Below are 14,529 nucleotides of genomic sequence, written 5' to 3' on the forward strand. Positions count from 1 at the left end.
AAAGCTCTTTTGCCCTGGAGTTTGGTCCAACTCTGTTGAGTTCCTCCTTGGTCAGTCCGCATTGGAGGGTGCAGGTTGCTCTGGCATCAGCTTCCACCTTCTTGATTAGGGTCGGTTCCCATTTTTCGCAGGGTGTTGGCTTGCCGTCTTCGTCAGATGGCAGTTGTAGTCCGGTCTTGATTATCATCCATGTGCCAAACTGTGTCTTGAGGAAGGTTTCCATTTGCCCCTTTCAATATCCAAAGTCTTCTCCGGAGAAAAGTGGGAGGCGAACGGTGCTGAAACCTTCTTGTTGGGCCATTTAAAATCCTGAACGACAAAAACAACAGAACTGGTTCCAAGACTGGGTCTTGGATTAGTAGTGCAGGAGAAAGAAGAAAAAACGAGCTCGAGTGGTATTGTACCAACCTCGAGCAAAACCGATTCGATAAAACAATTAGAATGTAGGTATTAAGCTAATTCTAATTTGACTCCGAAAAATCTGGAAATACCACGAAAAAAAATGTTTTGAATAGTGGTTGCACTGATTCAAAACGACCCCGCTCTGATACCAATTGTTGGATCGAGAAGCGCTAGATAGGGGGAATATCGCTTGTGGCTTTCACACTTTTCGAGTTCGTAAAACTATTGAGTTATAAAGCAGCAGAAATAGTAAAATGCACAAACACACAGAAGACACGAGAAGTTACTTCGTTCGGAGCCTATCTCGACTCCTACTCGAAGGCCCACGGTCGCTGACCGCTTTCGGTGGGCAACAACTATAGTTCGTAAAAACTATTACAAACTAAGTACAATTCAAAGTAGTAATAATAAAAATTATACCGACAATAAAAGACTAAATCTTGAGCTCCGGGTTGTCGGCGTCGAGTTGAGGCTTTGTCCGAACGTCTCGTTAGCAGCAAGTTGCAGAAAGATTGCTTGTGCGAAGTTTTTAAGAGCTACTGTTCGAAGTCCCCTTATAAATAGTGCTGGAGGCGCCTCCAAGCCTGTCCGAGGCGCCTCCAGGCCGTCGAGTCGTACGGGTGGATCAGTGCAAACCTGGTCGCATCTCATCCCTCTGAAGGGGCCTCCAAGCTACTCCAAGGCGCCTCCAACGCCTGGTCCAAGGCGCCTCCAGCTTCCTCTGAGGCGCCTCCAACTCTTCTGGACAGCTGGCTTCGGCTAGCACCCGAGGCGCCTCCAAGCCCCATGGAGACGCCTCGGACACTGTTCATCCAAGGTTAAAGATGCTCCTTTGTTCCTGCAAATTGTGTTAGTCCCAAACACAAACCCTGCAAAACAAAGTTAGCACATGGATAATATTATAGAAAAACTTGACAGTCGTCGGACTGTCCGAGTCTGACTTCGGATTTCCAACCAGAAACCCTAGGTCGACCCGACGCCTACTGTTCCCTCTACGGGGAACGCGTCCTCACCTACTCCACTCAGGAGATTTACCTGTTGCCAGTGCGATCCTCCAGATCGACTGAACTTTTGCTCAGCGTTCGAAGCTTCCGGACTTTCTGCTGGACTTCCGCTTCCCGGTTGGTCCAGTCTTTCACCTGGTTCGCGACACCAGGACTTTCCACCTAAGGTTATCCCCCCTAGGACTTTTGCCTGAAGCTCACGACCCTCCAATACTTTCCGCATAGGGTTACCACCCCCTATGACCTAGGGTTACCACCCTCTAGGGTTTTCACCTGCCTAACCGCAGCTAGGACCTTTCTTGAAATACTTAAACAGACTTGTTAGATCACAACATAACCTTAGCTTTGAATCCTTTCCCATTATCAAAACTCAGGTTCAATCGTCGGATGCTTCCCGCACCAACAGATACCACAAGACCACGTTGAGTTTATTTTCCCTCAAGAAAGGGCTCAAGGAGGCACTGTGAGCATACATCAAATGATTCAATCAAATGGCTATGGATGTTTCTTCGGCCACTCTAGAGATTTTGGTGAGTGTTTTCTCCCATGGGCTCATAGATGGTGACTTCTTCCAGTCCTTGATCAAGAAGCCACCTCAATACTTTGACCATCTACCGAGGAGGGCAACCAAGTATATCAACTTCAAGGAGGCACATCCTACTCGAAAGAAGGAAGTGGTTACGCCTGCTCCTGTCCCTACCTCTGAACGTCGAGCCCCTCTCCCTGCTCTGTCACACAAAGGACCCCGAGTGGGTTATTCACTACATCCCCATGAGTAAAGGCCAAGAACAGTCCAACAAGTGGAAGCTGAGCGGACTCGATTCCCCAAACCTCACCGATGGGTCTCGTCATTCTGTACTTACCATCAGTAGGGAACCCATAATACTAAGGACTGTTATCAATATAACTAGGAGGTGCGCTGAGCAGTCAACCAAAGGTTCCATCAACATTCACCATCTTCCAACAATTAACGTTATCAACGACCGAACGGACCCGCAGGGAGGGGTCTTGAGAATGTCGATCGGAATCAACAGTGACTCTAGCAATGACATAACCGAGCCTAGATCACGCACCTACTGAGTCACAGCGTCAACTGACCAGAGAAGAAGAAAATTGCGGCAACGCTACTCGGGGAGATATAGGCATGATATCGAGCAATATGACTAACAGAGATTCTAATAGGGTTAGGAAGTCACATGCACGCCGATTCGAGATTCATGTGGTTGGGTGTAGTCAAGAGCAGGCATAGGGGCTCGAAATTAGCTTTGGTCCAAAGGACTTGGAAGAAGTGGAAGTACCATATGATAATGCCTTGATCATCAAGGTTGTTATAGCTAACTACAACATCCACCAAACTTTTGTTGACACATGAAGCTCTATCAACATTATATTCAAGAAGGCATTTGAGCAACTGCATATAGAGAAGAGTAATCTCCAGTCCATGAGAACGCCCCTGTATGGATTCACTGGCAATGAGGAGTAGTCGATTGGACAAATCTGATTAGCTATCTCTTTAGGGGAGGAGCCCTTGATGAGAACCCATCGATCGACCTTCATTTTGATGGGTACACCCTCATCCTATAATATGATTTTTAGCCGACCAATGTTGAATAATGAGTTCTGAGTTGTCATCTCTACTTTCTGCTAAAAGATCAAGTTCTCGGTCGATGACTTGGTGAGAGAGGTGAAGGGGGGCCAGCTAGTAGCACACAAGTGCTATGTAGATATAATCAACATTGAAGCTCATGCAGCTCGGAAGATTCATCGAGTGGAGGTCAATTTCATTCGTGAAGCACCCCCAATGCTAATTTATGAAGATAAGAAGGAGGTACAAATCCATTGGGGTTGATCAGAGGCCACCATCCAAATAGTGGCTGATTTGTCCCTAGAGTTTAAGGCTGATTTAGTCACATGTCTAATATGAAACAATGGCATGTTCGCTTGGACGCCTAATGTGCGTAAATATTATGATCATTTATGCATTTTTTAACGCACATTCACTTGCTTTATACGTATATATTCTTTGCATGATCGCCTCTTTTATCATGAACTCATCATATATATACTCTTTTGTTTAGATATCTGCTCTTTGTTTGGTTTTGTGCTGACAAGGACAACTTTCGGAGCAAAAACAGTGATTGTTGACGCACTAGAATCAGCCAGAGAACACGGTCATGCAACATCGCACGATCGTGTGGCCAAATAGAAGAGGAGCAGTGCACGGTCGTGGGCCAACCAGAGGCAGATCAGAGCATGGTCGTGCCCCCCCCCAATGACCGAAGCCAAGCAAGGAATGGTCGTGCAACCCTGCACGGCCGTGTCCCAGGAACCGAGACCGAAGTTCACACGGTTGTGCTAATTAGCACGGTCGTGTAGTGTGGCCAGAGTAGAAGAAAGACACGGCCGTGTGGATCTCCCACGACCGTGCCACTCAACCCGAAGGGAGGAAGCAGTGGGCCATGCGGATCTCGCACGGCCATGGCACGGGCCGTGTGGCGCCCGTGCCCTAACCTATAAAAGGGTCAAGAACCCTATTCTTGGGATCATCTTTGGTTCGGGACTTTGTTCCTCTCATTGGGAAAGGGTTCTCCCCTTCAGGGGAAATCCTAGAGTTTCATCCACCACCATCCCTTGACGTTCCGTCCATCTCCAGAGCAAGGAGGCATTCCCAAGACATCGAAAAACCTCGGCAAGCATCTCTTCTTTCCCTTCCTCTCATTAAGGGTTGTAAGTATGCTTTACTTTATGTTTTGGGATTATTTTTCCCTCACAATGGAGTAGATATCCTCTCCTAGGATTAGAAGTATTTGTAATGTGATGGAGATGTAGAACTATGTAGATTTTCCATATTTCTATTCAATGACTTGTTAATGCCTTGTTCATGAATTGTGTGCGTGACATATTTATATTTCTTTGTATGCTTTGTTGATTGATGTGGAGGATTGTTAATCACGCAAAGGGGATTCCCTAGAGCGTATTGACCAAAGTGCCCTAGTGATAGGGGTAACCCTTTCCGGACGTCTAGGACGTTCCCTTAAAAGGAGAAACAATCCCTTAGGAATTGCTGCTCTCGTAGGAAGAGTGTTCTAAATCGTATACCCGATGGGCCCTAGTGACAAGGGTAACCAGTTCATGGAAATCTAGGATACTCTCTTGGAAGGAGAGGCAATTCCTCCTTAAGGAAGTAGAAAACCGTACCAAATCTCTACCTTTATCCTTATTGTTATTTACTAGACATGTATTCCTGTGATCTACCGAGGCACCCTCGTGATAGGGGTTAACCGTGATAGGATTTCATAGGAATTATCTCTATTCGATACTTAGGGATATTAACCAATTTAACTTCCTACAAGAGCATGGACATGGAGGGTAGAAACTAAGCAATATATGTAATATCACCTAGTATTATAATGAAACTGAAATCCTAGAATCCATCTCCCAAAGCTCATTCCGTCCAATATCGATTCTCTCATCCTTCTCTTTCTCTCTTCAATCACTCTCGTTAGTTTGCAAGCGCCAAAGCCAACTTTCAACCGTCTAAATAACTCACTTTGCGACATCTCTAGTGCTTAATCAGTAGTCCCTGTGGATCGACAATCTTATATATTACTGACGATGAATCCGTGCACTTGCGGAAACGTAACAAGATTTTGGCGCTATTGCCGGGAACTGTTCGCATTAACATTAGTAGATTAGAAATTTAGTTAATCTAGTGTCATGCCCCGGAGGAGTCCCTGTCCGAAGAAGTTTCGGTAGCATCTCCCATGTACGGCGGACAATTTGAAACTTTCTACATCACCATATACCTCAGCCACATGCGGCTGGAATAATAACAATAATAAACAACAATAACACAGATATCCACACAGTTTATATCAATTTCAGCCTCTGGCTGACACAACCACGCAGTTAAATAGTAAACAACTGAACAGTGATAAGCAGACTCAAAACCAACCCTACTCCACTACACTCATAAAACTCAAATCCGACGATAAAATCAACTCACCTCTTCTGCCATCCAGGCAGGCATGTAGTAAAACAAATCTGAATGAAAATCATCGACAGTGCAATATCCATATCACAAAAACCATAATCCAAGTGCATCAAACAGAACTAGTCTGATAAAGAAAACCAAAAGATAAACCACACGTCCTCGCGGTCTATAGGTGGCTAGCGACTGGAACTCCTTCGGACAACATCAACTTGAAAAAATAGCAACGGAGGAGGGTGTGAGTCCAACACTCAGCGGGTAACAACTAATATACATAGTAAGGAAATAACATCTAGCACTAATCATGCGTACAGTCTCCTGACGTAATAAAGGTAAATGTAAAATGAAATAAATAGGATAATACTGTACTAACCAGGACCTGGTACAAGGATAAACAGTCCGAGAGGTAAAGAAATCCTGTATGCATGTCAAGCATGGGCATCCAACCAATATGCAGCAAATAAATGCAACAAACACAATCACAAGAAATAAATGAATCAATGCGTATGATGCCAATGCAGTCATGGTCACCCCTGACGCGAGTCAGCCATCTCACACACAATGGTGGGACTGAGTGGGTAGGGCTGTGACAACCGTGCACTCTACATCACTACTCCTGATGAGTGACCGAGTGGACGGGATGTTGTCGGAGTACACACATACTCCTACCTCAAATCATAAATGGGGGAGCGCAATGCTCTCATCTCCCGGTACACCATGACGGGGAGGGATCCCTGACGTGCTACCATACTGCGTCACACTACCCATGAGCAGACCAACGGAGCACCGAACAGAGCAAAACTGACGTGCTACCACGCTGCGTCATGCTACCCATGAGCGGACCAATGGAGCACCGAATAGTAATGAAACTAGCAATGTGTTCGACAATAATGGAGCAATCTATCACACAGCATGCAATCATACGAATGGTGCATGACACTAAGCATGGTAATATACTGAACCAATCTATATACATATATGATGTGCACCATAATCAATAAATCATATCAAGGGTACACAGATCAGATAAGGTATCACACCTAGGTCCTGAACATGGTGAAGCATGGTTATATCACTACCCCTATAAGCATGTATAATCAGGTAAGTAATAACATGAGATGCAAAACAAGCAATCAACCAAGCATGTAACAGGTATCGGGTAGTGACTAACCGAAGCAAAATAAGAAACATAATTATTGTTATTTGTTAACTTCACTACTATGTATATCAAAAGACATAAGTCAAAGTACCCGCCTCTGATATAGATCGAGCTAAACGACCTCTGTATCGAAATGCTCGTCCCGCATCAAGTCCTGTGTCACCAATGTTTAGTTTAGCTAATTCTATCACACATTAATTAGCCAAAATAAATCCTAATCAAGCTAAGAAATTCCAAATTGGATCAACTCTACATAATCCTATTAACCATGAAATCCACAGTTATACTCACAACAGTGCATTTACCTCAATCCAAAACTCACCCAATTTAGCCCTAATTCAACTCATATATCAAATCCATACTCTTACCTCAAGTTCACAGCTGTGATCACTGATCCAACGCCAAGAGATGGTCGCTGCTGGTATTAGAACAAGCAACTTCACTGCTAGGGCACGGGTTGGAGGGCTTCAGCAGTAGGGAACTAGGGCACAGGTGAGCCAGCAACTATCTAAGGGTTCGGCTGGCCGGCACTAGGGCAAACGACGGCGGCACTATGCAAAGCAGCGGCGGCTGTACACCCAAACTAGGGCACAGGGGAAATCGTCGATGCTCTGCCAAAAGAGAGGAAAGGACTCGGCCGGCGGGGCTCGCGCGTCGCCAGCGTTTGGGCAGCGAAGAAGAAGAAAGGCGGCGTCACTGCTCCCTGTGTCGGCTGCGGCAGAAGGAAGGCCGGCGGTGTCTCGTCGGACCAGAGGAAGGGAGGGGAATCGGGAGGCGGCGTCGGCGGAGATGCTAGGGCACAGAGGTGGTGGCAGCCGTCGCTAGGGCAGAAGGGAGGCCGTGAGGGTCGGGTCGGGCTGCACAGAGGGAAGGAGGATGGCGCTAGAGCAAAGTGAAGGGCTCTGCTCGGCTGTGCTCGCGCGTCGCCGGCGCTTGGACAGGGAGGAAGAAGGGAGGCGGCGTCGGTCGACGGTGGCTCGGCACCTAAGGCAAATTGGCTGGTCGCGAGAGATGAGGGAGGAAGGAGGGTTCGGCTCGGGAAGGAGAAGAGAAGCAAGACCCTTGTCGAGGGGTTTTGTACTCGGGTGGGGGAGAAACCGTCGGCGCCGGTTAAGGTTTCGGCGTCGGCACGCGCGGGGGAAAGGGAAAACGGCACACGACGTCGAAGAGAAACTGGAGGAAAAGAAAAAAAATAAAGAAAAGAAATAAAAGAAAAAAAAGAAAAAGTAAACTTTTCCTCGCTTTAATGGGTAGCCTAAACAGGCTTTCCCGGGCTCCGTTTTCATCCACATTAACTTGTCCGTACGAGCTCCGAAAAATTCTTGAAAAATTTCCAAAAATTCCAAAAAATTCCCTTATTAATATTCACCTATTTTTGGTATTTTACATTCTCCCCCACTAATAAAAATTTGGTCCCCAAATTTTGTTATCTACCATCAGCAAGTACTAACAACAGATTAAGAGTATAAATGCTGAACGGTAAATTAAATCACATACCTTAAGTGAAAAGATGGGGGTATCGAGCTCGGATAGTATCCTTGAGCTCCTAAGTAGCCTCCTCATCCTAATGATGCTGCCATCCGACTTTAACCAGCCGGATAGTCTTGTTCCGCAACTGACGCTCCTTCCGGTCCAAAATCCGTACCGGAACCTCCTCATAAGTGACATCAGGCTGAACCGGAACTGAGACATCTGTCAGCACATGCGTCGGGTCAGGTACGTATCTCCTCAGCATAGATACGTGGAATACATAGTGGACGCCTGCCAGGGACTGTGGTAGTGGTAGCCGGTAAGCTACTGCTCCAATCCTCTCCAGGATCTAGAAAGGGCCAATGTATCACGGAGCCAGCTTACCTCTGAGGCCAAATCTCTTCACCCCTTTCGTGGGTGAAACTCGTAGAAAAACATGATCACCAATAGAGAACTCCAAAGGTCTGCATCTCCGATCAGCATAACTCTTCTGGCGGTCCTGCACCTCTGACATCCTCCGTCTGATAATACGAACCAACTCTGCCTCCTGCTGAGCTCTATGAGGTCCCAACAGCTGGGCCTCCCCAACCTCATCCCAGAGGGTGGGTGTCTGACATGGCCTACCATACAACGCCTCAAACGGTGTCATCTGGATAGCCGAATGAAAGCTGTTGTTGTAGGCGAACTCTACCAATGGCAAGTGGTTCTCCCAACTGCCTCTGAAATCCATAACACATGACCTCAGCATGTCCTCTAAAGTCTGAATGGTCCGCTCTGACTGTCCATCTGTCTGCAGATGGAAAGCTGTACTAAATCGGAGCTGCGTGCCCAAGGCCTGCTGCAGACTCTGCTAGAAACGAGACGTGAACCGAGGGTCTCTATCCGAAATGATAGTCAAAGGAACACCATGTAATCTGATGATCTCCCGGTAATACAGATCTGCCAATCGATCCAGGGAATCAGTTCTCCGGATCGCTAAGAAGTGCGCGGATTTGGTTAATCGATCAACGATTACCCAAATCACGTCATGGCCTTGTCGTGTCCTCGACAATCCCACCACAAAGTACATAGTAATATGTTCCCATTTCCACTCAGGAATAGGAATCCGCTGAAGTAATCCGCCAGGTCTCTGGTGCTCAGCCTTCACCTGCTGATAGACAAGACATCTAGCTACAAATTCCGCGATGTCTTTCTTCATACCGTTCCACCAGTAGGAATGCCTCAAATCTCGATACATGCGGGTCCCGCCTGGGTGGATCACAAATCGAGAGCGATGAGCTTCCTGATGTAGCTCCTGCAAGACCAGATGAGACTGAGGTACGCATAATCTGCCTCGGAAGTATATAATACCCTCGTCTCGTGTGAACTCGGTCTGCTGCCCGGAAGCTATCTGGCTGCAAATAAACTACAAATGCTGATCACTGGCCTGGGCCTCTCGGGTCCTCGTCCTGATCGACGATTGAGCAACCATGGTAACAAGAATACCCTACTCTTGCTCTGTCTGTCCCTGCTCCTCAAGGTCTAACTCAGAGAAACCCTGAACCAAGTCTGTAACTGAAACTCGGTAGCAAGCTAAAGTCCCTCTGGATTTCTTGCTGAGTGCATCGACAACCACATTAGCTTTCCCCGGGTGGTAGTTAATGATATAATCGTAATCCTTCAGGAATTCCATCCATCTCTTCTGTCAGAGATTAAGCTCCTTATGAGTGAAAATATATTTGAAACTCTTATGATCAGTGAGAATCTCAAATGTAATACCGTATAAATGATGCCGCCAAAGCTTCAGAGGCAAAATGATGGCAGCTAACTCCAGATCATGAACTGGGTAGTTCTTCTCATGCTCCTTCAACTGTCGAGAAGCATAGGAGACTACCCTGCCGTGCTGCATCAGAACAGTGCCCAAACCCTGAAGAGACGCGTCGGTGTAGAGTACAAATCCATCCTCTCCAGAAGGTAAAACCAAAACTGGAGTCGACACTAATCTCAGCTTCAGCTCCTGAAAGCTGGTCTGGCAATCCTCGGACCACGTGAACTTCACGCCTTTCCTGGTAAGACGTGTCAGTGGCATAGCAATTCGCGAGAAACCCTCGACAAAACGTCGATAATATCCGGCCAGTCCCAGAAAACTACGGATCTCCTGTACTGACTTCGGCTGTTCCCAGCTGGTGACAGCCTCGATCTTCTGAGGGTCTACTGAAATACCTCTGCTCGAGACCACATGTCCCAGAAAACCGACTGAGGATAGCCAGAATGCACACTTGCTGAACTTCGCATACAGCTGGTGTCGTCTAAGAGTCTCCAAGACTATGCGAAGATGCTGTGCATGCTCCTCCTCGGAACGCAAGTAGACCAATATGTCATCAATGAAAAGGATAACAAACTGATCTAGATACTCCAGAAAGATGCGGTTCATCAAATCCATAAACACCGCTGGAGCATTGGTAAGCCCAAATGACATTACCAAAAACTCATAATGACCGTATCTCGTACGGAAAGCTGTCTTCTGAATATCTGAGTCTCTGACTCTCAACTGATGATATCCAGATCGCAGATCAATCTTAGAATACACTGATGTACCTCTGAGCTGATCAAACAAATCATCGATCCATGGTAAAGGATATTTATTTCTGACGGTCACTACATTCAGTTGTCTATAGTTAATACATAACCTCATAGTACCATCCTTTTTCTTGACAAATAATATCGGAGAACCCCATGGAGAAACACTAGGGCGAATAAATCCCCTGTCTAAAAGCTCCTAGAGTTGAACCTTCAGCTCGTTCAACTCTTTTGGTGTCATACGATAAGGAGCTTTCGATGCTGGTGTGGTCCCCAGAATCAGCTCAATAGCGAACTCCACTTGGCTTCTAGGAGGCAAACCTGGTAGTTCCTCTGGAAATATATCTGGGTACTCTCGGACTACCGGAACGTCGGAGAGCTGCGAACTACTGCTGTCCTCAGTGCTAATCAAAGATAACAGAAAACCCTGACAGCCATGTGATAGCAGCTTCTGAGCATGAATCGCCGAAATGATCGATATGCCGTCGTCTCTGATGCCAGTGAAATCCCACGAGGGTTGGTTCGGAGGCCGGAATGTGACCACCCTCGTCTGGCAATCAACTGTGGCATGATATGCTGACAAACAATCCATGCCAAGTATAATATCAAAATCGACCATTTCCAATACTAAAAGATCCACTGTAAGTATTAGGTTGCCAAAATCTAACGGGCAACCTCTGACCTCTTGGGTGACGTCTAATGTATCACCGGAGGGTAGAGAGACGGTCAATCGCTTCGATCTGATAGTGGGTAATCTACCAATCTCCCGCATAAAAGTACGAGATATAAAAGAATGCGAGCTACCAGTATCTATCAGTATATCTGCAGATAAGACATAAATAGAAATCATACCGTGGAAAATGGATCTGTCAGCTCGCTGCGCGTCCTCTCTAGTAACCGCATGAATACGCCCAGTCTCTGGCGGAAGAAGAGGTGGTAACACTGCCTGCGACTACTGCATCTGGGCAGGAGTCTGCCACTAAGGCAGTGCTGGATACTGTGCCAGAGAAGTCTGAGAGGGCGGCGACTGATACTGTAGCGGTGGTTGGGACTGTGTCTGGTACTGAGCCTGTGGCTGGGGCTGCAGCTGATACTGCCCCTGAGTCAGATAGTGAGATCCCGGAACGGAGCTCTGGGGTACTCCTGTCCGAGCATGCCAAATGCAGCTGCTGAAGGGGAAGTTGTCCCCTGCTGGCGATGTGAGGGTGAAAATCTCCGCCCTCCTCGTCGAGCCCCTGACTGACTGTGCTGTCCTCCCTAAGCAGTAACTCCGGGAGCAGTATGCTGAGCCTTCAGCTGGCAATCTCGTCTCTGGTGCCCAGACAGTTTGCAATAAAAGCAAACTGACTGTCCCATAGTACAGGTTATGGTGATGTGATCTCTGGACCCACATCTGAAACAGCGAATGTCACTGGCGGGTTGTTTCCGGTTCTGCTGTGGAGACCGGAAACGTCCTGAGGAAGACTACCCTGACTTCTGAGGCCTACGAGATACCCCAGAAGTACTCTGACCTGTCCGAGTACGACTACTCTGTTGCTGTGTAGCCGGCGGCTGCTGGATCTGTCCAGATGTCTGACCAGGCTGCTTTCTTTTTCTGTCCGGAAACACTCTCTGCTGAGCTGACTCAATCATGAGGGCTCTGTCCAACGTCTCCAAATAAGACGTACAACCCAGACTGGCAAGTCTTACTTGAAAATGTCCATCCAACCCCTGAATGAACTGTTGCATACGTGAACTGTCCTCAGCAACTAGCTCTGGACAAAATCGCGCCAATCTATCAAACTCTGCATTATACTCTGTCACTGTCCGGTTATTCTATCGCAGACTCAGGAAATCCTGACGGCGAGCCATCTGATAAGCTCGTGGAAGAAGCGGCGCTCAAAAGCCTCTTTGAATCTAGCCCAAGTGATGTTCTGCTCGCCGATGATGGAACGCTGAGTAATCCACCAAGTGTCGGCTACGTCCCGTAAGTGAAAAGCAGCCAGCTCTGCTTTCTCCCACTCGGAGCAAGCCATATAGAAGAAGGTCCACTCCATAGTCTCAATGCAAGACAGGGCCACACTCGGATCACGGTCTCCTCGGAAGAGTGTAAATCGACTCTTCATCGACTCTGCCAATGTTGGAATCCTGGCTCGTGCCGCGACAATGTCAGTGAGGTGTGTCGGAACGGCTGCCGGAACTGGCGGAACCACTGGAGCTGGTGTTACAGGTGGTATCGCTGAATAGACCAGAGGAGGTACTCCCGGTGCTGCTGTATAAACTGGAGCATATGCCGTCGGTGGCACTGCAGGGTGAACATAGGTGGTCGCGGCTGGAAGTACGGTAGGTAAAGGTACTAGATGTGGAGCAGCCGGCATCGCTGGTGCAGGTGCTGCTGGATATACTGTAGGTACTGGGGGCACAGGTGCCACTGGTGTCGGGTACACGATAGGTCCAGGTGGCGGTGGTGCCGAGTACGCCATAGGTTGGGCCGAAGCAGGTGCGGGGTATGCCGGTAGTGCCCTAGGTGGTACCAAAAATACCGTAGGAATAGGTACACTCGGCACAACCGAGGTAGGTACCTCTATAGGAGCTATCGGGGTCTGAGAGCCTGACGCGCCCGCAGTATGCTGAGTCTGTCCCTGACTGACAGGATCAGCCCCAGTAGGCATCTCTGGCATGTCCAGAGATCCCAAGGTCCTCGTACGTGGTCATCCAGCACCACGTCTCGCAGCAATACGTGTAGATCTCCTCATATCTATTAAGTTATATCACAGATATTACTACAAGTATAAACAATTACAAAATAACATCATACCTAATTGCTGTCTGGAGATGTTCTGTCGCTGTCCAACCCCATTTTACCTCGAAATTCCATACAAGAAAATCATCGAAAATCCATATAAATCCGAAACAAATACCCAGTTTGACTCGCAAACTTAGGCTAACACAAAATATCCAGAATACCAAAAGCAGGTATCAAACCCTGCTCTGATACCAATTCCAATAAATTGGTATCAGATAAATCTCAAGATCTGTAACACGAAAATCAAAACAAGTATCGCCAAACCTTGGCGCTCTAATACCATATAAATTGGTATCAGGTTATCCCAAATATCCAAAATACGAAAACAAAGATCGTAAAACTTAAGCTCTGATACCACTAAATTGTCACGCCTCGGAGGAGTCCCTGCCCGAAGAAATTTCGGCAGCATCTCCCCTGTACGGCGGACAATTTGAAACTTTCTATATCACCATATACCTCAACCACATGCGGATGGAATAATAACAATAATAAATAACAATAACACAGACATCCACGCAGTTTATATCAATTTCAGCCTCTGGCTGACACAACCACGCAGTTAAATAGTAAACAAACTGAACAGTGATAAGCAGACTCAAAACCAACCCTACTCCACTACACTCATAAAATCCAAATCCGACGATAAAATCAACTCACCTGTTCTGCCATCCAGGCAGGCATGTAGTAAAATAAATCTGAATAAAAATCATCGACAGTGTAATATCCATAACACAAAAACCATAATCCATGTGCATCAAATAGAACTAGTCTGATAAAGAAAACCAAAAGATAAACCACACGTCCTCGCGGTCTGTAGGGGACTAGCGACTGGAACTCCTCCGGACAGCATCAACCTGAAAAAATAGCAACGGAGGAGGGTGTGAGTCCAACACTCACCGGGTAACAACTGATATACATAGTAAGGAAATAACATCTAGCTCTAATCATGCGTATAGTCTCCTGACGTAATAAAGGTAAATGCAAACTGAAATAAATAGGAGAATACTATACTAACCAAAACCTGGTACAAGGATAAACAGCCCGAGAGGTATAGAAATCCTGTATGCATGTCAAGCAAGGGCATCCAACCAATATGCAGCAAATAAATGCAGCAAACACAATCACAAGAAATAAATGCATCAATGCGTATGATGCCAAT

Source organism: Zingiber officinale, chromosome 2A (assembly GCF_018446385.1).
Source record: "Zingiber officinale cultivar Zhangliang chromosome 2A, Zo_v1.1, whole genome shotgun sequence".
Taxonomy (NCBI): domain Eukaryota; kingdom Viridiplantae; phylum Streptophyta; class Magnoliopsida; order Zingiberales; family Zingiberaceae; genus Zingiber; species Zingiber officinale.